At 45.2% G+C, this 22,223-nt stretch overlaps 2 long non-coding RNA genes across 2 annotated transcripts; one reads left to right on the top strand and one right to left on the bottom strand.

Moving 5' to 3' along the window:
• Window positions 1–1,492: 1,492 nt before the first annotated feature.
• On the top strand, window positions 1,493–3,094 carry LOC116674499 (uncharacterized). Its single transcript, XR_004328116.1, has 3 exons — window positions 1,493–1,589; window positions 2,070–2,175; window positions 2,543–3,094. It is a non-coding gene; the product is annotated as an uncharacterized LOC116674499 (long non-coding RNA).
• A 2,165-nt stretch (window positions 3,095–5,259) lies between these two features.
• On the bottom strand, window positions 5,260–19,295 carry LOC116674500 (uncharacterized). Its single transcript, XR_004328117.1, has 3 exons — window positions 19,250–19,295; window positions 6,737–6,749; window positions 5,260–5,269 (listed from the first exon to the last, which is right to left on the bottom strand). It is a non-coding gene; the product is annotated as an uncharacterized LOC116674500 (long non-coding RNA).
• Window positions 19,296–22,223: the final 2,928 nt, after the last annotated feature.

The following is a 22,223-nucleotide window of genomic DNA, read 5'->3' as shown; positions in this document are numbered from 1 at the left end:
AAGAAGTGTTGTAGCCATCTAAAGTGTTGTCGGTTATTCAAGTGAATGAATATCTCTGGCACTCTCTCAACAAATACGGTCAAGGTTGCCTTAAGCAAGGCATTTTATCCACAATAGTAGAGTTCAACAGCTTATTGTAAATGAGTCGGTGTTTTCAGTTTAGTACAACTTTTGATCGTTAATCGTTTGAGCATTAACTATTAATGGTTCTGACTTACTCCCAGAGTCTGCAGGATGCATTAGTGGGTCCATTTGCAGTTTTCTCTTAATTTATTTCTACACTTCAACCAGATCTGGTTTACATGAATATCAGAGCCTTCACTACTTGTAAAGGTTAGAAAAGAGCTTCATTCTTCTGGATTTATAAAGGTCAACAATGCTGCTGCTTTCTGTGTGATGGATAAAAAATAGAATATAGTACAGTAATTGTCACGTTGAGAGAAAAAAAAGACTCACTCACACACCTTTTCTGTTTCACCCACAGCAAACACCAAAGGCAAACAGCGCTCCCGCACTAGGACCGACTCGTACACTGCTGGCCAGTCAGGGGTGAGTCTACAGTCCAAACTGTAGCTATGTTGTCCTAAATAAGAAGTGTTGGAACCTGTAACTGTGACAGTGTCCTCTGCAGAGGCTCTTGAGGGAATAGACATTGGAGAGACCACACACAAGAAACCAGGGACCACAGTTCCTGAATCCATCCACTCTTCAGTGAGTTGCCGGGTCATTCTGTCATCCACGGATTATATGTTGAAGCCTTTTGGTTTTTTTCTCCGCCTGTACTAACTCTTTGTCATAAGTGATTGGTGCAACTGCTGTGCTATTGTAAGGCTGCCTCAAGTTCACTTTGATTTGAGCTGCAAAGAAGCTTGGTGTAGAGTCCGACCGATAAAGGATTTTTAAGGCCAATACCGATACAAATATTGGGTTATATAAAATCGGATATATCGGCCGATATATAGTTTAAAAATAAAATCCAGGAATGGGTAACAAAACATACCCTAACATTAGTTATTTGTAGTTTTATGAGTTCTCACTAATAATAATATGATAATCATTGTTTTGTTGTCACAAGAGAATAGAGGAACATGAAAAATATTAAAGTTCTGTTAATTCTTTTTTATAAAAATACAAACTTAAGATATGAAACTTAAAGTCCTTACAAAAATAATCAACAGGGATGTTGTAGAGCGCCGTCTGGTGGACGAAGTGTGCAACGCTAACACTCATGACATGGTGACCGTTTCATTATTTTTTTTATTTATTTTTTTTATAAATATTAATTATCAGAATCACTTATTTGTCATTTTAAATTATTCTGATTAATGAATATTTAAATTAACCGTTATAAATGCTGATACCGATAGTTCGGGAAATGCCCAATATTGGCCAATAATATCAGCCCGCCGATATATTGTTCGGGCTCTAGTGTAGTGAGAGCACTGCATTAGCTTTATCTTAAGTTGTTAGTAGTTGATTCCAGCGGTTTTTGTGGGGTTTCTTTCTAGTTGGAGACGGTTTGGTACAACCTGAGGCACTCAACAAGAAAGCCATTCAAATTATCAACAGAGTAAGAGACAAACTTACAGGTAAGTTCTGCAGCACACAAGCACTGCGCCAGGTAGCTCTAGTTGTAACAAAAGCTGCTATTTGTCCTTTCCACACAGGCTTCTGCAGGAAATATAGATATCTTTGTAGCATTGTTAAAAATCCTGAGGTCGAATGTAAATTAAAAAATGTAAAGTGTAAATGATCTTGTAAACAAAGCTGAAGTTCTTTATTGTGAAAGAAATGGTAAAGTATTTATTTACAAAAAATGCAATGTTTTAGTGCAGAAATGTTACACAGAAAAAGGTCCAATTATCAGATGTTTGACTCATACTTTACCTTCTTCAGTCACGTTTTTATACTGTAGGCTAACCCTTCTTTTTCTGTAGCCAGGTCTTGATCAATCCAAAAAATACCTCCCTGTCAATGATTACATTTCTTGAAACGGAAGGGATTCAAGTGTGACCAGATTGAATTTCTGGTAAAGGTCTAGTATTTTGATGAGAGGTTGTTCCCTGCAGGTCGAGACTTTTCTCATGATGAGACACTAGATGTGCCAACACAAGTGGAGCTTCTCATCAAGCAGGCCACTTCACATGAAAACCTGTGCCAGTGCTACATTGGATGGTCAGTACTTCTGCTGGAACTTGCTGTTGTTGTTTTACCAGACAGTTGTTTGCGTCTAGTCTTTTTTCCTCCAAATTTAATTAGACCAGTGATGTAGGGCAGCAGAAATCCACCTAAAAACAGTTTGAGACGACTTCAAATATGGTGATGTAATTGATTGCATACAAACAAGAAGTCCCATCAAGCCAGCTTCTTTTGCTGTTTATATGATGCTTGGTTAGGATAACTCCATTCGCAGATCATGATGTAATTTTCCCACATTTTTGAGTGTATTACTACATCACTGGTGTACTGTAGATGAAGTAGAATGAGACAGGCATCGAGGCTTTGCTTGACTTAAGTGAATCTGAATTTTTTCTTTCTTCAGGTGTCCATTTTGGTGAAGAACCGTCTCCGGCAGACAAAGTTACCCTTTTACACTTTTTTTTCTCACTGGTAACCAAGAAGAAGCATTCAAATACATGGACGTTAACTGAAATATGTAATTAAGACACAGTGCAGAGCCTTTGCGAAAGATATTCTTTTTTGTTGTTGTGATGATCCGATTTTCCAGTGGCATGTTTTAAGTTTATTTGAGAGTATCTTAAGAGCTCAGTTTAACCTGATGATTATAATTTAACTTCCAATGACTTCCTTGGCTTTTAACCATACCACCACAATCACTTGCTAAAAGCTTTCTACGGAGGCCATATTGTAATTATGACATTTCTTACTTCACATACACTGTAATAAAAACCCACTAGTCTCTTATATCATTGTGTATTATTGTGACAATTTCAATAACATAGTATGCCTTTAACTAACTTAAACATTCTTTAAAGTTTACTAATGACAAAATCAGTCAAGTCAAATTTGATTTAAGATGATCATAATGTACTGTATGGGCATTTGTGTGCCAATAAACCCTGTACAGATACCACTGTTACTGCACTGTGTTTATTTGACAGGACACACCTATTATAGTTACATTAGACACATAGTAGACACTTTCATCTTTTCCCTATCTTCTCCATTGAAAAACAAGGGTGTAATGCTTCCCATGTTTCTCTTTGAGTGCCCACAGAGGGCACTCTGACTCCTAATACGATCCTTCTCCATCTTTTCAAGAAATACTTGGAGAAAGGATGCTCTCATCAGCCAGAAATGATGAGATCAGACTAGATTCTCATCTAAAACCAGAACAAACAAATTTTCGATTCAAATGCAGTCCCTGGCAGAAAGAAAACCAAATCAGATGTAGCAATTGCAGAGGCAGCAGTGGAGACAACTATTAATTTAGTTTCCCTGGGCTGTTATCTGGTCAATGCAGGTAGCTTCTGTTATACTTGTGCTCATTGCTATTCCCCCTCTCTCCATTTATTTCTTCCCTGCATTCTCCTCTGAAGGTTAATTACTTATAGATAGTTAAGGATTACAGATCAACAAAAAGCAGCCCATTGATCTCTTCCCTGCCGTGCCCAGCTCGGCAATGTCCACACTCTTTACACATTGGGACAGAGGCCTGGTGATTATCTGTTCATATCGATCGATTCCTCCTCTGTTTTTCCTTGCTTTCTCTCCCCCCCCCACCCCCCTTTCTTTCCCTTCACTCTATCACATTCTTCCCTCCTGCCGCCAAAAGCTCATTATTGAAAATGTGACTTTTCATAGTATGCGCCACCATTTCTGTTGTTCTTTCTCCCTCTTCTAATTTGTTTGTATTTTTTCAGCCTATCAAGTCTGTTGAGAGGCTGGCAAGTCAATAGCTCAAGTTAAATAGGCTGCATTGATTGGGAGAGGGATTTAGCTGTTTACCAACTTTGGAAATGGGCCTGGGCACAGAAAAACAGCACGGGTGTCTGCATGGAGCAAGTCAATGGTGACAAATGATACTCATTGGGAGACAATGCTCCTAAATGGGGGAAGGTAAAGGGCTTGGCGGCTGTGAATGCAGCAGGCCATGCTCCATCAGCCTTTAAGGTTGTCACATGAGGCCGTCCAATCCTGACACTTTGAGGCAAGAGATGAGGAATTATGGGATACAGCAACACATTGACAAGTATGCGCTCACCGCTGGGACCCAGGCCTGTTTGTTTCCCTGTTAGTGTTTCCTCTATCCTTGAGCTTGTATTTCTCCACAAGAGATCCCCTCTGGATGTCTTAAGCTTCTCATAACCTCTAGAGATTCCATAAGTGCACTATCCAGCACTCATCGGGTCTGGAGTGTAGCCAAAGCACACTAAGAATAGAGAAGATTCATTTTTTTTCTATATTGTAAAAGCATCTAACTACCTTAAATTTCGTATTAATAATAGTGAACCATTATTCAATAATAAAGAACATTGTGAGTCCATCACTTTGCTTCACGTAAAACTTTACAACCATGTTGTACAAACACCGTTTTTTAGAAGAGAAAGATAGCCTATACCAGTGTTTCTCAACCACCAAAATCAAAGGTGATCTTGCAACCCTATCTTGATTCATAAAATCCTTGTAGTTCCTTATTAGAACGACGGTTTGAGGAAATTGAAAGTAACGGAAGGATTAGAAATCCAAACGGCAAATTCAACCACTGAATAAGGGAACAACAATCATTTTATCCTCAGAGATCACAGGCGATGTGGGACAGAGCACAGGTCTTTGCGTCAGCCTGATGGTTGCACGCTGGATCTAATTAATTTCAGGAAAAATGTATAGCTCTGGTAACAGTGCGTAGATGAGGGAAGGAGTAGGTGAAGGAGTATAGCTGGAGGAAAAACCTGCTGTACTTAAGTTCAGTTAAAGAGTCCAGCACAAGTGTAGAACATGTGCAGAGTGCTTGCTGGATACCATCTCCTTCCTGACTTACTCACAAAAAAAAATATCTAGACGAAGAAGTCCTCGGCTTCCCTATTGTTATAAGAGCACTTAGTTTCTCAAACTACACAACCCAAGTCTGTATCTCTGGCATGCTAACAGCTGTGAAGAGAAAGACAGAGGTGATATTGACGGCCACACCAGAGGAGTTCGATAGCAGGCTCTGGAGTTTAAAGCAGGGGCCTGCAGCCAAGACTCGCGCTGTCTTTGTGCACTGTGGCGTAAAGCCGGTATTGATGAACCTGACAGCAGTTTAGCCCTCCTGAGATCTGCTGCTCTCTAAGGACGCTTCAAACACGTTTCTCCATCAGCTTTAGCCTTGTTTACCTGCTAGTGTTTGTGTTCCCTGGAGCTGGAACGTCAAATGTACTTAGATTTTTTTATGTACATCTGTTTGTCACGTGCCAGCAGCCAATAGTGGGACAATTTAAGCAACGTGGTGACTTGAAACTCCAGCACAAAATACAGAAAGGTGTTTTATTACTGTAACCGCGCTGTAAACACAAATAGAAGCAGGCCAAGGAGGGACGAGATGAGAAACTGGGTCAGTTCGAACTAAAAGCTGCATTGGGCATCTTGCTTGTTGGCAGCTCCAATGGCACCATTAAGTAGTTAAGGGTTTGAAAAATTACAGCTTTAATACCCAGTGACATCAGCAAATGGTGCACAGTATGTTCATGTTTGTGTTGACCAACTCTGCCGGTCTGGGATGTTATCTATCAAAAGAGAGAGAGAATGAGCCTAGAAGCAAATCTAACTGGTACAGCTTTCTGTTTTAGTTTACCTTTACTGCTGAACATACATGAAAATATAATTTAAATTGACATAATTGTATGCTGAATCTCTGAAATGTTCAGTGGACCGACTACTGCCTTACTTTGTGTACAATATCGTAGGTAGTTCAGCTTGAAACCTTTTTTTTCAAATCAAATGAATTTAAAGTGTAAAATCACCAGTAGACATGGTCTCAACACACTTTAAAATGAAAGGAACAACAGACTGCAACAAAACAATTGAACAGAATTAAAACAGTAATAATAAAGAATACAAAACCATCCGCATAAGACAATAAGTGAAAAGGTTGTTTATGAAGGATGCGGAAAGGATGGTGTGTTATGGTTGTCTGTAATGAAATGAGTAGAGGTGGGTTTTTAGTCTAGATTTAAAAATGTCAACTGAGTGAGCTTCTTTAACATGTAGTGGAGGTCATTCCAAAGAAGAAGGCTGGGGCACGGTAGGAGAAGCTCTATTACCAACTGATTTTTGTTTACTAAGGGAATGACCCTCAGTGACCTTGTATGTTAAAATCAGCTCTAGCTTGACTGGGAGCCAGTGAACAGAAGCCAGAAAGGGTGTTATTTGATCATATTTAGTCATTTTTGTCAAGATTCTGGCTGCAGTGTTCTGAGCAAGTTGAAGGCCTTAGTGGCACAGTTTAAGACCAGAAAACAGAAAACAGGACATTGCAGTAATCAAGTCGGGAAGACAAACAACGTAATGAAGACGTATGGTATGTGAATGGGCAGTGAACTTTGAGGTATTGTATTTAAGTATGTGGCAGCAGGTATGTGACTATTGTTGCTCGTGCATGCGTGTGTGTCCTCGTTCGAAAGCAAGTGCATTAGAAGAAATAAAACGGGTACTTTTGAATGGGTTTGATGAAACCAGTGATATTTTTGGGATGCAGAATCCAGCAGCAATTAGTGGCAGTGCATCTTGAAGAAACATTCTTGGGCTAACTTTGTAGTTTTTTGCCATTATTCCTTTTAAGTACAGTATACACACACACACACCACACACACACACACACACACACACACACACACACACACACACACACACACACACACACACAGACACAACACACACACACACAAACAGCAATGCAAGCATTCAACTGATTGCTCTGTGTTTTGGTGGCATCATCCCTGTGACAATCGGCATTCCTCCCACCAGCATGGGTTACCACTGTCCATGTGCCCCAGTGCTGTGTGAGGCAGGTCACAGGGAGGTAACGGTCTCCAATAGCCGTGAGCCTGGGCAGTTGAGTCATCTGTGTATTCAACACTGTAGTAACCCAGTGTTGTTGGGCAGTCAAAGGACAGCGCTGTGGGGCTGGTAATATGTTCCAGAACCTGATGCAGTTATTTCAGATTGTCTTACCAAAAAATGACATTAACATTGTATTTGCTTCAGCTGAGCAGCTCGGCGGGTTGCAGCCGGTTACAGTGCGACTGGCTGTCTATGTGACTGTACGAGGGAGCTGCAGTCAGCAAATTCCTTCCCTGGATAAATAAAGATTGTTAAACATGTTTGTCTCAGTACTTTCTGTAGATGCAGTTGTGGCGCCAGTCGCAGCGACTGACTCTATTCAATTTGACATTTCTATTGCATTTCGGCTGTACTGGATCGCACAGAGAGATAGGAGACCAATGCCTCAGCTGACACTTTTTGAACACATTTTCACACACAGTCTAAAAAGTAGACACCAGCAGCTAAGACTCAACCATACAGTAAGTGCACATTCACAGTTTATTGACTTTAACTAGAATGTTGACTTTATAGCACTTGATTAGCTTAGATTAGATACTTCATCCATCTTCGACCGCTTATCCGGTGTCGGGTCGCGGGGGCAGCAGCTCCAGTAGCTTAGATACTTGAGATACTTAAACAGGTGTACCCACTAAAGTCGCCTGTGATTGGATGTGTTATTTTTCTTAATTTTCAGGCACAATGAACAGAATCATCAAGAAAAGAGGAGTGCTACTTCATGAACTGCAATTCAGTGCAATTGAGTCTCCTTGTGAAACACTCTGTATTTCTCAGGAACAGTTCACTCCTTTTTCAAGGTGTGACATGGAGTCTCGGTAGGTCTTAACATGTCTAAAGTCCTTCTTGATTTTATGGAAATATCTACTTAACAAAAAAATGCTGTGGGACAGAAATGGTTGCACTCAAAGTTTTATTCTATAAACCAAAGTAGACTCACTGAGAGCAGCTGAGACTTCTTTTCCCCACTGATCAGCAATGGGGCAACTGGGGATGGTGTGCCTTGTGCACAGGCGTCTAAGGGGATTCAACAGGCAGCATGGAAAGTAGCATTCTTCAATAATTTAGTGCATTGTTACAAAATAGCTGGTGTTGAAAGTGCTGACGTAGTGACTACTTGTGGGTGGTGCAGTAGGCTGCGGCTTGATCAGTTTGTGGCAAAATGGGAATGAAGAGGAGTGGAGCTCAATCGAGAGTCTTGGTGTCATGTCCAGGCTAGCCTCTGATTCATAAGCCTCTGTAATCAAATGTGACCTTTCATTGAGCGTTTAGTTTGTCAGTTCTTCTGAAAGATATGTGTTCCCAGGGTTTACTTTGAATGAACTGGTTTTAGGCTGATGTAACCAAGCCCAAACCTTTAGATCAGCACCCTGTCATTACTGTAGCCTCACCTTATTGTCTTTTGTTTGCGCTGGTTGGTCTTCTACTGCCTTTGCCTTTTCCCTGTATTAAATATGCGACCGGTTTGTAATTCACAGATAAGGTATGGCCTTCCTATTTGGCTTGTCTTGGATCTTCCTCTGATGTGTCTCGCAGAACTTCAAGTGTATGCATGCTTTTTGCTCCCAGCATTTCTGAGAATGTGTGAAAATCTAAAAAGGGTGACTGTCTCAACAGCAGTACCAGCCCACCATGTGCACATGCTTCCCGTTCACGTGTCTTGTCCATGTGTGGTCAAATTGGAAACCTGCATTTTTTTTTACTGTCGCGTGATTGGCTGTCTGGACAGCTGTCTGGACAGCTCGGAGTGCTGATGTTTTGAGTGCTGGCTTGTGGCCCGGAGTAACATGGTTGCCCCACAACCACAAGGTTGGCGGATCGGCCACATGTCAACTAGTGTACCCCAAGTTGCTCCCCGGATGCTGCATGTATAACTGTCCACTGCTCTTGATACTTGGGATGGGTTAAATGCAATAATAGAATTTCACTACATTGTACTTGACGATTAAGAATAAGGATTGGTTTGGTTTGGTTGACCTGTTAAAGTGGCCCCATGTGCGTAGATTTGTAGCTGACAACTCTGCAGTGTTAAAGTGGTGGACATTGCTGTCACCTTAAAGCGTAACTCTCGCCAAAATGCAACCTAGGGTGTTTTTGTGAATGTACTTGAGTCACAATTTAGTTTAAAAGCATAATAAGGACGGAAGCGCCACTTTTAAGATTTACCATATTATCGTTTTTTGGTCAGATGACCTTTTGAATGAGAGAGCAGGGGGCACTACTGTGATCGCATCAAAATCAACATCATCAAGAAGGCTCGACACAGTTTGAAACTTTGCTCGAAGTATCACCAGGGGCTCTACACATGAGCTCGAGCATTGCGAACTTTGTTTGTGTACACAGAGTTTACTAAAAAAAAAGGCTTTTGAATGACTTGCTTTAGCAGTTGTTGTTTCCGAGCGCTACCATCTCCGAATGCAACGTAACAGGAAGGAAAATAAAGATGGAAAGCTCCTAAAGCAGTGTTCCTCATAAATGCACGGATAATTTGTTGTTTTGTCATTCGTGAAATACAATATTGATCTTTTAGTTGAAAAAGGAGCCTTATATAAGAATTACATTTCCTCCTATGGAGTTCATTCATTCGCACTTGGAGATCACACTTTTCGACTGGCAAGATGGTAGCCCCGGAAACAACACTGCAAAAGTAAGTAGTTCAGAACCTTTCTTTTTACTAAATCTGGGTACACAAAAAAAAATTCTCATGCTCAAGTTATGTTTAGAGCCCCTGCTGATACTTGGAGTATAGTTTCACATTGTGTCGAGCCTTCTTAGTGTTTTAAAAATGCTGATTTTGATGACATCATAGAAGTGCTCTTAGCTCTCCCATTCAAATGGCCATTTGACCAAAACGAAAATATGGTCGGTCTTAAAAATGACGCTTCCATCCTAATTATGATTTAAATTAAAGTTTGACATTCACATCGGGCACATTCGCTAAAACACCCTAGGATGCATTTTGGCAAGAGCTCCGCTTTAAGAACTGAAAGCTTGGATTAGATGCCAGAGATCTAAGAAACAGCCTTCATGTCGGATTGTTGAATTTCCTGAGTCCTCCAGAGCCATGTACTCAATCATTCAGCCTAAGTAACTTGTTGACATGGGACTGTCCTCCAGCTGTCTGGGCGGGCCATCCTCTTGTCTTCCTGCTCAGATTTACTCACCAGGGGGAATAGCTATTACATCTCCTGTTATATTTGCCATAAAAATGCGCTGAATGGCGACCAACTCAGAGGTGCTATAAAAAGCAGCAGGGTGTGAGATGGCGTCTGCACGTCATCAATCAGACACAGTGGTGAAACATTGGGCCTCTCCACTGGGTAGTGGAAATTGATTTTTCTGTAAGTCTCACGATCAGGGTGTGAAAGAGGGAGTGGGGGGTGGGTCTAGGGGAGGAGAGGAGCCGGAGGAATGGGATGAGATGGGATGTGCGGTACTGTGAGAAAGTGGAGGAAAAGCAAATGTTTTCAATGGATGATAACTGTTGATCTGCCCTTTTGCTTGTTTTTTGGGAAATCTTAAATCACAGTGGACTTCCTTCAGGGCGGGGTTTCGGCAGCCTGTCCCAATCAGCGTGTTTCAAAAGCAGGACCTAGTGCTTAGCTTGAAATGTGAACTAAAACATTCAATTCCCAAGACTGAAGTCAATGATTAGACCTTTTTCACCGCAGACACTTTTACGTCCGAGCAGGAAACGCACAGGTGTAATCAATAACCTTAATAAAAGCTTCATTCTTGATCCACTTCCAAGGTCCTTTTATTGAGCATGCTGGATCACTGGCATGACGTACTGGTACACCTGTGCTTTTTCTGCTTTGACAGGTCCGAATGTAACACAACAAGTCTCTCCTGGCCTTCAGAGCAGCAACCTACAAGGAGTATTACATTTATAAAGTGCTTGTTGACTTTCAGAAAAATAAGTGCTAACTTTGATAGTTGTGTTATGCATTAAAAGGATCTGTTACGTTTCAGTAAGACAGAACCACAGAGATAACAAATGCACGAAGACTGAGTACAGTTCAGGTGGTTTAATGAGAGCGGAAGATGACAAACACAGACGCGGACTGAGGGTGGGTGGTTGAGAGGATGGTAGGCAGCACTGACGGACAACGGACGGATCTGCGAGGGAAACACAAGGTAAGTCAGAGAACACAGGCAGAAGAACACAAGAGTGGATTCGACTGGGGGCCTAGTTACCACAGTAATGCATGTAACGATCTGGCGCTGAGGAGACGGTCAGCCCGGGTTTATGAATGGCAGTGGGATGATGAGTGATGGGAAACAGCTGAGTGGAAGACGGAGTGCTGATGGAAGCCACGCCTCTGAATCCCCTGGAAACGCCCTCACGGCAAACAGACAACACATAGGGAAGAAAAGGGGAGACACACAACAGGTTGGGGAAGGCAGCAGACCACAACAGTACCCCCCCCTCAACGGGCGCCTCCAGGCGCCCCAACAGGATGGTCCCTATGGAAGTCCCTCACCAGCTGGGGATCCAAGATGAACCTCCGGGGAACCCAAGACCGTTCCTCGGGCCCGTACCCCTCCCAGTCCACCAAATATTGCAGGCCCCGCCCACGCCTCCGGGCGTCCAGGAGCCGGCGGACCGTGTAGGCCGGCTGGTCGTCGATGAGACGAACAGGCGGGGGCGGTTCCTCCAGAGGACAGAGGGGATTGGAGGACACCAGCTTCAGTTGAGAGACGTGGAATGTGGGATGGACCCGCATGGCGGCAGGCAGCTTGAGCCGGACAGCCGCAGGGTTCACGATGGCCTCGATTACAAACGGACCCAGGTACCGAGGGGAGAGCTTCCTAGACTCCGTGCGAATTGAGATGTTCTTGGATGAGAGCCATACCCGTTGGCCCGGTTGGAAGGGCGGAGCCGGGGACCTGCGTCTGTCCGCCACAGTCTTGTTGCGGTCGGACGTCCGAAGCAAGGAGTCCCGGGCCTCGGACCACACCCGGTGACAGCGGCGGAGGTTGTCCTGCACGGACGGCACAGATAGTTCCCTCTCCTGGGCTGGAAACAACGGGGGTTGGTAACCCAGGGCCACCTCGAAGGGCGAGAGCCCGGTGGCGGAGGTGACCAGAGAATTGTGGGCATATTCGATCCAGGGTAGATGGTCGACCCAGGTGGCGGGGTTCTGTGCTGCCACACAGCGGAGGGATGTTTCCAGGTCTTGATTTGCCCTCTCCGTCTGACCGTTCGTCTGGGGATGGAACCCTGAGGACAGACTAACAGAAGCACCCAGAGCGGAACAAAAATCCCTCCACACACCAGAAATGAACTGTGGGCCTCTATCGGAAACGATGTCCACAGGTATTCCATGGAGACGGAATACATGTTGGACTAAGAGGTCAGCCGTCTCACTGGCCGTGGGTAATTTGGGTAATGCTATATAGTGGACAGATTTAGAGAATCTGTCCACCACAGTGAGTATAGTGTCATTACCTTTAGACTTGGGCAGGCCGGTGACGAAGTCCAGAGCCACGTGAGACCAAGGGCGACTGGGAACCGGAAGCGGCAGAAGCAGGCCAGCCGGCGGACGATGGGAGGCCTTACCCCGTGCACAGACTGGGCAGGCAGCAACGTAGGCCCGAACGTCAGTGTTCATGGACGGCCACCAGAAGTGGCGCTTCAACAGCGTGGATGTACGATGCACCCCAGGATGACAGGAGAAACGTGATGTGTGAATCCACTGCAACACCTGTGACCGTACCGACTCAGGAACGTAGATCCGGTTAGCAGGACCCCCTCCGGGGTCGGGGTCCTGAGGTTGGGCAGCCCTCACCAGAGCCTCGATCTCCCACCGAACAGCAGCCACCACACAGGCAGGTGGCAACACCGTCTCGGACTTGGCACCGTCCTCAGGGCCGTCGAATAGCCGGGACAGGGCGTCCGGCTTCACGTTCCGTGAACCCGGACGGTACGTCAAGGTGAAATCGAACCTGCTAAAGAACAGAGCCCACCTGGCTTGTCGAGATGAGAGCCTCCTAGTAGACTGGATGTAAGCCAGGTTTTTGTGGTCGGTCCAGACCACAAACGGTTGCTCCGCACCCTCCAAATGGTGACGCCACTCCTCAAGAGCCACCTTGACCGCCAACAGCTCCCGGTTGCCCACGTCGTAGTTTCGTTCTGCAGGGGATAATTTCTTAGACAGAAAAGCACAAGGGTGCAGCAGTTGGTCGGAGGGGGAACGTTGGGACAGGACGGCACCCACTCCAGAGGCCGAAGCGTCCACCTCCACCACGAACTGGAGTGACAGATCAGGGTGTTTAAGCACCGGCGGGGAGCAGAACAGCTGTTTAAGCCTCACCATGGCTTGCTCAGCAACAGGGGACCAGAGAAACGGAACTTTCGGAGACGTGAGTTTGGTCAAGGGAGACGCTACCTGGCTAAAATTCCTGATGAACCGGCGATAAAAATTGGCAAAGCCCAGAAAACGCTGCAGCTGTTTCCGGGTAGCGGGCGTAGGCCAGTTAGTAACAGCCTTAGTCTTTTCGGGATCCGCTGACACCTGCCCACCCTCCACTATGAACCCTAGAAACGGACAGAGCGCCGGTGGAACTCACATTTTTCGGCTTTGACGTACAGTTTGTTCTCTAACAGGCGCTGCAGGACCTGACGTACGTGGGCGACGTGGTCCGACATGGAGGAGGAAAAAACGAGAATGTCATCGAGGTACACCACAACAAAACGGTACAAAAAATCCCTCAAAACGTCATTCACCATGTTCTGAAAAACGGCCGGGGCGTTAGTAAGACCAAACGGCATAACTAAGTATTCGAAATGTCCCAAGGGAGTATTAAATGCTGTCTTCCACTCATCCCCCTGTCGGACACGGACTAGGTGATATGCATTACGAAGGTCCAGCTTGGAGAACACCGTGGCGCCCCGCAGGGGCTCGAACGTGGAGTTAATGAGAGGCAGGGGGTATTTGTTCTTAATGGTTATATCGTTAAGGCCACGGAAATCTATGCAGGGACGCAGCGACTTATCTTTCTTTCTTCCCACAAAAAAGAAACCCGCCCCCAAGGGAGACGACGACGGGCGGATAATGCCGGCAGCGAGCGAGTCACCGATATATCGCTCCATAGTCTCTCTCTCCGGCCGGGACAGATTGTACAGCCGACTCTTAGGGTACGGTGCGTCGGGCCGCAGGTCTATGGCACAGTCGTAAGGTCTATGGGGAGGTAGGGACAGGGCTCTGTCCTTACTAAACACCTCCGCCAGGTCAGAGTAATCGGAGGGGACGGAGGACAAGTCAGAAGGAGGGTCCGCGGACGCGGGGACGCACACCACCGGAGGTACGGCAGAGCCCAGACACTCCGAGTGACAGCGGTCGCTCCAGCTACGTATAGCATGTCGCTGCCAATCTATCTGGGGATTATGGCGCTTCAACCAAGGGAAACCGAGGATGAGAGGAGTGGTGGATGCGGACATAAGCTTAAAGCTAATGGTCTCCCTATGGTTACCGGACAAGACTAGGGTAATAGGCACGGTCTGATGCGTAACTCTAGCGAGAGTATTGCCGTTAATGGCTGTAACACGAAGTGGGCTGTCGACGGGCTCAATAGGAATTCCAGTACGAGCTGCCAGGTAAGAGTCAATAAAATTGTCCTCCGCACCGGAGTCAAGGAGTGCGGAGAGGGGCAGAGAGAGAGTCTTGAACTGCAGCGTGGCTGGGACCATTAACCGGGGCGCTGTGGGCATAATGTTTTCAACAGGACTCGCTAGAACGCCCACGTAAGCTAGCGAGTCGTGCCTTTTGGCCGAGCGGGACAGGTGGCAACAAGGTGAGATGCATCGCCGCAGTACAAGCACTCAGCGGCCAACATGCGGCGCTGTCGCTCCGCAGGAGAGAGCCGTGTCCGACCCAGCTGCATGGCCTCATCCGCCCCTCCGGATGTACCAGCCGGGGAGGCAGAGGGTAACAGCGGGGAGTTAGTGGTAGGGGTCCTCGACAGCGCCGCAGCCCGGCCAGGAGGGTGAGCCCGGCCGCTCCTCGCCTGCTTCCTCTCCCGCAACCTGTTGTCCAGTGTAATGGCAAGAGACACGAGAGAATTAAGGTTTACAGGGTCATCCCGAACAGCTAATTCGTCTTTAATAACGTCACTCAAACCGTTCAGGAATGCCCCCCGTAATGCTTCCTCGTTCCACTGGGAGTCCGCCGCTAGTGTCCAAAAGTCGACGGAGTATGTAGCCACGCTCTCAGCCCCCTGCCTGAGAGCCAACAGTCGTTTGGAAGCGCTGCCAACATGGTCCGGATGGTCAAACACAGTTTTTAATTCCGCAGAGAAAGTGTCAAAAGTTGTGCCTGAGGGTAGGCGGTTGGAACATACCGCCTCAGCCCAAGCCAGAGCACGACCCCTGAGCAACCCCAGGGCATAGTGTACTTTGGATGATTCCGATGAGAATGACTGTGGCCGTTGCTGGAATATGAGCCCACACTGGAGGAGGAACCCACGACACTTGTCCAAATCACCAGAGAACGGTTCCGGAGCGTTGATAGGCGGTTCACGAAGAGATGAGGGAGCCGCCATGTCTGTGGGAGCAGTCGGAGAAGCAGAGGGAGCAGAAAGGGAAGGTGAGGAAACAACAGACAGCTGTGATACTTGTGCCGTTAACTGGGCGACCTGTGCAATGAGTTGTTGATTGTTCTCCAGAAGCGTGTGGATTAGCTGGTTGTGTTGACCCAATAAAGACCCCTGTGACTGGATAGCACGCTGGATGCCGTCGGTCTCCGGGGGCTGTGGTACCTCTGTGGCGTCCATATTGGCCAGATCGTTCTGTTACGTTTCAGTAAGACAGAACCACAGAGATAACAAATGCACGAAGACTGAGTACAGTTCAGGTGGTTTAATGAGAGCGGAAGATGACAAACACAGACGCGGACTGAGGGTGGGTGGTTGAGAGGATGGTAGGCAGCACTGACGGACAACGGACGGATCTGCGAGGGAAACACAAGGTAAGTCAGAGAACACAGGCAGAAGAACACAAGAGTGGATTCGACTGGGGGCCTAGTTACCACAGTAATGCATGTAACGATCTGGCGCTGAGGAGACGGTCAGCCCGGGTTTATGAATGGCAGTGGGATGATGAGTGATGGGAAACAGCTGAGTGGAAGACGGAGTGCTGATGGAAGCCACGCCTCTGAATCCCCTGGAAACGCCCTCACGGCAAACAGACAACACATAGGGAAGAAAAGGGGAGACACACAACAGGTTGGGGAAGGCAGCAGACCACAACAGGATCAGGTTAGTGATATTCTTTTTCTATATACTGTAAACAAGTCTTAATAAAAGACCAAAACCAAGTGTTGTCCTCTGTGTCATAGAGCTCCAGTGCAACAAATGTGTGTTCATCCGCAGCTGAAAATAGTTCCCAACAAATGCACAATTTACTCCTGTTTGAGTAATGCTTTCTAAAAACTACAGCGGCCAGCGGTTTTATGATATGACTAAGCCTTTTTTTTAATTTATTTTTTTAAATAAAACTATTTATTTGTGACCTGTTTTAAACATTTATATCTTTAGTAGGATTTGCAGCTAAATGGACTTAGACTTGGACTTGAGATACACAGGCAGGGTAAGGAAGTCTGACAGTATTAAGACCCATGGTTGGTTTGGGCTCTGTCTGTAATCACAAACATTACAATTCCTTCTAGAGTAAGCATTACATTGACATTTCTGACACTTACATGGACACTGATTTCTTCATTGCATCGTGGGACCTTTAATAGCACAACCGTAAATAAATGAATTTTAACACAATTACAGACAAATGTCAGCCATGTCCTTTAAAATTATTTGGGCAGCAAAAACTGATTAACATTTGCCGGTTCAAGCTACTCAAATGTTAGGGTTTACTGCTTGCTTGGACGTTAGCATTTATACAATCTCACATTACGCATTTTTTCACTATTTTCTGACCTCTCATAGACTAAATGCACTTATATGTAATATTAATCTTTTTTTTCTTCTTTTTTCTATTTTTCTATTTTTTTTAATTTTTTGATGGCCCTGTCCAGTCACATTTAACTAGAGAGCTTTGGAAACCCTTTTGAATGTCCACCCTCTTCCTGCAGGAGTCTTGAACAGGAGAAATAAGGAGAAGAACCAAATAAAGGAAACCTAAACCTCTCTTATGTGTAATTCAGCCTTCCAAGGGTTGTTGAGCCTTGACAACTGTGATTCACAAGCTGAATGGGCTACACACACACACACACGCACACACGCACACACGCACACACACACCCACCCACCCTGCGTCGAGAAGTGTAGTTGTGTCCAGCCCATCCAGTTTCCTGGCCTTATCTTCAATTCATTCACCATGCATCATCCATACACATAACTGCACTGTAAGCTATGATTCAGTGCACTATTCTTATCATAGCCCAGGCGCGATGATGTTCTGAGGCATGCTGGTGCAGTAACCCCCTCGCTTGTGTCTCCAATAAGCATAACCATATCTGACAAGGCCAGAGCTATTGAAGGCGGGGGGGGGGGAGATTCTCGCCTCCTTTAGCTAGATTTCCACCCTTCTGTTCTCTTGGCTTATTTCCACCGGCACTCTGTGGCCTAAACCTACTCTTTCGTCTCCTCCTTCTTGAAATGTAGCTGATTTATTTTCCATATTGTTTGCTCAACCGTTTCACTTTAGCCCTCTCATTTGCACCCGGGGCATTAGCATCAACAGGCAGTTGAATAACTATGTGGAAAAATAAATCAGCTAGGTACATACATCAGGCAAACTCCTCCAGTAGCTTCAGACAAGAAGGGATTGGATCCAGTAGAGATGAGTTGAGATATGGAATAGAAGTGTGAAGCAATTGGATTCATGTTGCAGTATATAAGCTCACCAATCATTTCCTACATTCCTGTGAGAATACTTAAGAATGCTTGGAGCATTAGATACAGCAGCCACACATACATACACTTGAATAAATTTCACTTACTACCCACACACTGCTTTTTTTTGAGTCGATCTTGTGTCTACAGAAATAATATGCATGCGCCCATTATCTCAAGAAGGGGCTGCCAGACCGTGAGGGGCATCTTTCGCCTGACTGACTTTCATTTACAAAGTGGCAATGTTACTTTTGTGTAGGGAAATGAGATAGCACTGCAGTAGACAGTAGGCTACATTATCCTGAGTCGAGCGCTCATCCTGCTCTCTCTTTTTTTCCCTTTATCAGCGGCTTTTTCTCACATTGTACATCAGCCCCCAAGACACAAAAAGCCAGTCTCCCAGGTTCAATTAGTCACTTCCAGGGAGCTGTGGAGTGGAGGGGGAGCTGAGGGAGACAAAAGCCACGGCCATGTTGGCGTCGCGGCAAGGTGATGAAGTGACATGGTCTTCCTTCCAGGCCATTAACGTGACAAGCAGTCCTTGTCCAGGGAAGGTGGACCTGACAGCAGAGTGGTGCCCCGCTAGGACATGAAGCGAGCTCTCAAATGAGCAGTCACTTTCTATGACACACTTTTTTTCCCCCTCTGTGTCTGTATTCCCTTCTCTTTCTCCAGCTGTTTTCATTCAGTTGGCCTGCTCTTTTCCTTTCTCTTTTTTAAAACTCCATCTCTGTCCTCTCCCTGGAGCTTTTTTCCCTCTCAACCCCTCCTTCCACCCCCCTCACTTTCTTAAAAGCTGTCTCTTTCTAAAGCTCCAAAGTCCTGCCCTCACCCCTCCAAATGTCTCTTCTTTCATCTTTGACTCTGCAGCAGCCTCCTCTTCCTCCCTCTAGTCTCCCTCTTTTACATGTTTCTATCTTTGAATATCCCCCATCTCTGTTTGGTGTCCACCTTTTCCTCTCCGGCAACATCTCATCTTCTGTCTCTCCTCTTACGGCGATCGAAGGTGACACCGGCAATGCAAAAAACAGTGAGCTGGCTCACAGAGTCACAGCAGGACACAGGCCCAACAAAACACAGGAGGGTAAACAAGGACTATTTTTAGGATGCTGTCGCCTGTCCTTAAGAGGCCAAAAGCAATGTGGTTTCTGTGTGCGACTGTAAAATCAAGATATCTGAGGACCAGATTTGTTACGCTGGGGGGTTATTGAGACATGGGAGAAGAAGGAGGGGGAAGTGTGGCTTCCAGTCACCGACTTTAATAATTTGCAAAAAGGACTCTACCAGACATTTACTTACGGCTGGGGTAGGCACTTTGTTTTGATGTCATTGGGCAAACATTTCATAATAATCTTTCAGGATATTGTAATTTCAGTGGTCTGAGAAAGAGGGCGGCAGAAAGAGTAAGAAATCCTAACCACTGCGGCTTTGACAACAAAAATGCAGACTCTTTTCATGGCTGCTAAGAACTTTAGAACTATAGAAAAAATACAACATCAATCTACAAGTAAAGAACATTGTTCACATTCCATTCAATTGGTATTTTGTTCAAAGTGACTTACGATAAGTGCATTCAAGCATGAGCTAGCCATCATCAAAATGAGCAGGTGTTTGAAACAACCAACATTTTAAAACTTAAGACACTGCCATTATTCTTTTAGAGGTTGTATGCTCGAAATTATAAAATGTAGCTCATCTGGTTGAGCTACCAGGCTGAAAGCTAACCCGCGGACAACCCGCAGCCTTTAGCTGCATGCCATTCGCCCTCTCTCAAATCCTTTTCCCATCTTCAGCTGTCCTCTCAAGTAAAGGCCACAAAATTAATCTTATGGCTGGGATTGCCTCCACACGGCTTTCACATACCATTCCCCCAATACGTGAGATACGTAGCTTTTTTTCACATATTTGTCACATATACTAACATGCATGCATGGCCGGACCCACTATCCATAGAAAGAACAGAGACGATTGGATACACACACACAGAGGGAGTGTGACTTCACTCTCTACTCAGGACGACATTACTCCACTGGCGCTTTACAAAGCAAATCTTTGCTTGCTGCTATGATGATGTTCTGAACCTGAACCCCCTTTTTCAGTCACATTTTCTGTAGTTTATCCTTGTTATATGAAAGAATTCAGATCAAACCCACAATAGCGTACCAGGAACACCATTCAAACATTAGTTTTTTGGACCCACAATCATTAGTTTTGCCCACTGAGATGTGCCGAATTGTTTTCGATACAAGTGTGTTTATCCATCTCTCACTGAGTTTTCCCCAGTGAGTCATTTTTTAACGTTTTCTGCTTGACTGCCATTTGCTCCCTAAAGTAACAAAAAAAAGTGTTATCCGCCCTTTTAAATGTGCTTAATGTGTGTTGCATCAATTATTGTGAAACGTCTTTGGTTTTGAAGTATGTGAGTATGCATGGACAGGCTTTATTTGTGATGGAACATCACACACATATTCCCAATTGGAGAAATTGGCTGAACAGGGAACAAATCTTGCAAGTTGTTAATTCTGCTTGGCGTGTTCACTTCAGTGAATAAAAACTCAGTTATTTCTGCTTTTATGGGATTTATTTGGCGCGTAACTATTCTACGCCCGCGGCGTTGGTCTTCACAACGTGTGAAGTGAAGGGGAGGAAGAAGGACTGAAACACAAACACTGCCCCCACCATCTCTGTCTCCTCCTATCACTCTCACTTCCTGGAGTCCAGTGCTGAGTTTGACCATGCACACTTCCTCTCCCAAAGAAGCCCATGGCATGACCTGCTGAAGGTACAGTTCATCATCATTACAGTTACCTCTTAGTGGGAATTTGGAGGTTTGCAGTGATATTGTTTCGTTTTTTTTTGGTTTGTGTTCAGGTTAAAAGATAGCTTTAGGTTTCAAAACTGACATGTCCTGCCTGACAACTATTGTATGGAATCCAATCACATTTGGCACAAGCGTTCATCTAACCCCAAATCATTAATTTGTGATAACTTTGGTGATAGCCTTACTTTTCAGTAGGTATAACTTGCATGAACATGCATTGTGACTTCAGCATTTACCTTAAAGCACCGCAGTGCCTTAGTACAGGCTAGAGTACTGCTTGGGCCTAAAATCGAGCCAACCCGGTGGGTTCACGTCAAGTTTCTGAACTCTAGTACGTTTTTCATATACAGTGAGAGTCAGTCTGAACATGACCTAATCTTAATCTAATGTTCTTTTGCCATTTGAAAGAACTAACCCTTCAAGGGGCGATTCAGCTCAGCCTTATTAAGCTTTGGGCCTTGAGGCGCTGATGTCAAGCTGTTCAGCTGCAGTAGGAATGAACACATACTGTAGATGCTGACACTTTTCCTCCAAACTGCTCCACAGGGCAACCCAAGCCTGTGTAAGCTGCTTCCATGTGTAGATGTTCATTGGCTGCTGTAAAAAAAACAACTTTATTGTGGGTATTATGAACTCCTGAGAACTTACATGCTTTTTATTGACAGCAAATACCAGCCAAAGGTGGTCGCCACTCCGGCACAATACAGCATGCAAAAGCACTGACAGAAAATTCCTCTCCAGACTTCTTTTCACTATTACACACACACACAACACACCACCACACACACACACACACACACCACACACACCACACACACACACAACACACACATATACACATATACACAAACAGACACACAGACACACACAACCTCGTCCACTCTGTCTCCTCCACCCCCTTTATGCTGCCGTGACAGCTTTGTCACAAAGATGAATTCATCGTCAGCACCGCAGCCAAAACAAGTAATTTGATTGCCCCGACCACAAATTAAGTTAGTGTGATTCAATTTTCGATTTGGGTCTCCTGCAGCCATACATCAAGGGAGACATATTTCATTACACAGCGAAACCACAGGCAAGCAGGCAGCGGTGGCCCGCTCCCTCCATAGGAAGACATCATGGGAGCATTACGGCATTTACTCGATACTGCCAATAGTCCAGTAAGGCCGGTGGTGGCATTGGTGCCATCGCTGGGCTTATTATCCACAGGACAACACAGCTGCGTAGTGTACAGCCAACATATTTAGCTTGTTTAGATAGCTACAGGCCAAGCTGTGACAAAGTGCTGGCAGGCTTTGCTGCATAGGAAATCGCAAGAGACTGGTGCAGAGCTCTAGGTTTTCACGCAGTGGAAACCCCTGGTTGAATGAAGACCTGCAGACTCATACTTTATAGGGCGTGTTTTCATCTTCTTCTATGTTGGGAGTCTGATACAATCACACCGTATCCTACTTTCTCACCCTCCTCTGTCTTTCTTAACTACTCCTCTTCC

The sequence above is a fragment of the Etheostoma spectabile genome, unplaced genomic scaffold (assembly GCF_008692095.1).
Source record: "Etheostoma spectabile isolate EspeVRDwgs_2016 unplaced genomic scaffold, UIUC_Espe_1.0 scaffold00000437, whole genome shotgun sequence".
Lineage (NCBI taxonomy): Eukaryota > Metazoa > Chordata > Actinopteri > Perciformes > Percidae > Etheostoma > Etheostoma spectabile.
This window is presented reverse-complemented; position numbering and strand designations above follow the sequence as displayed.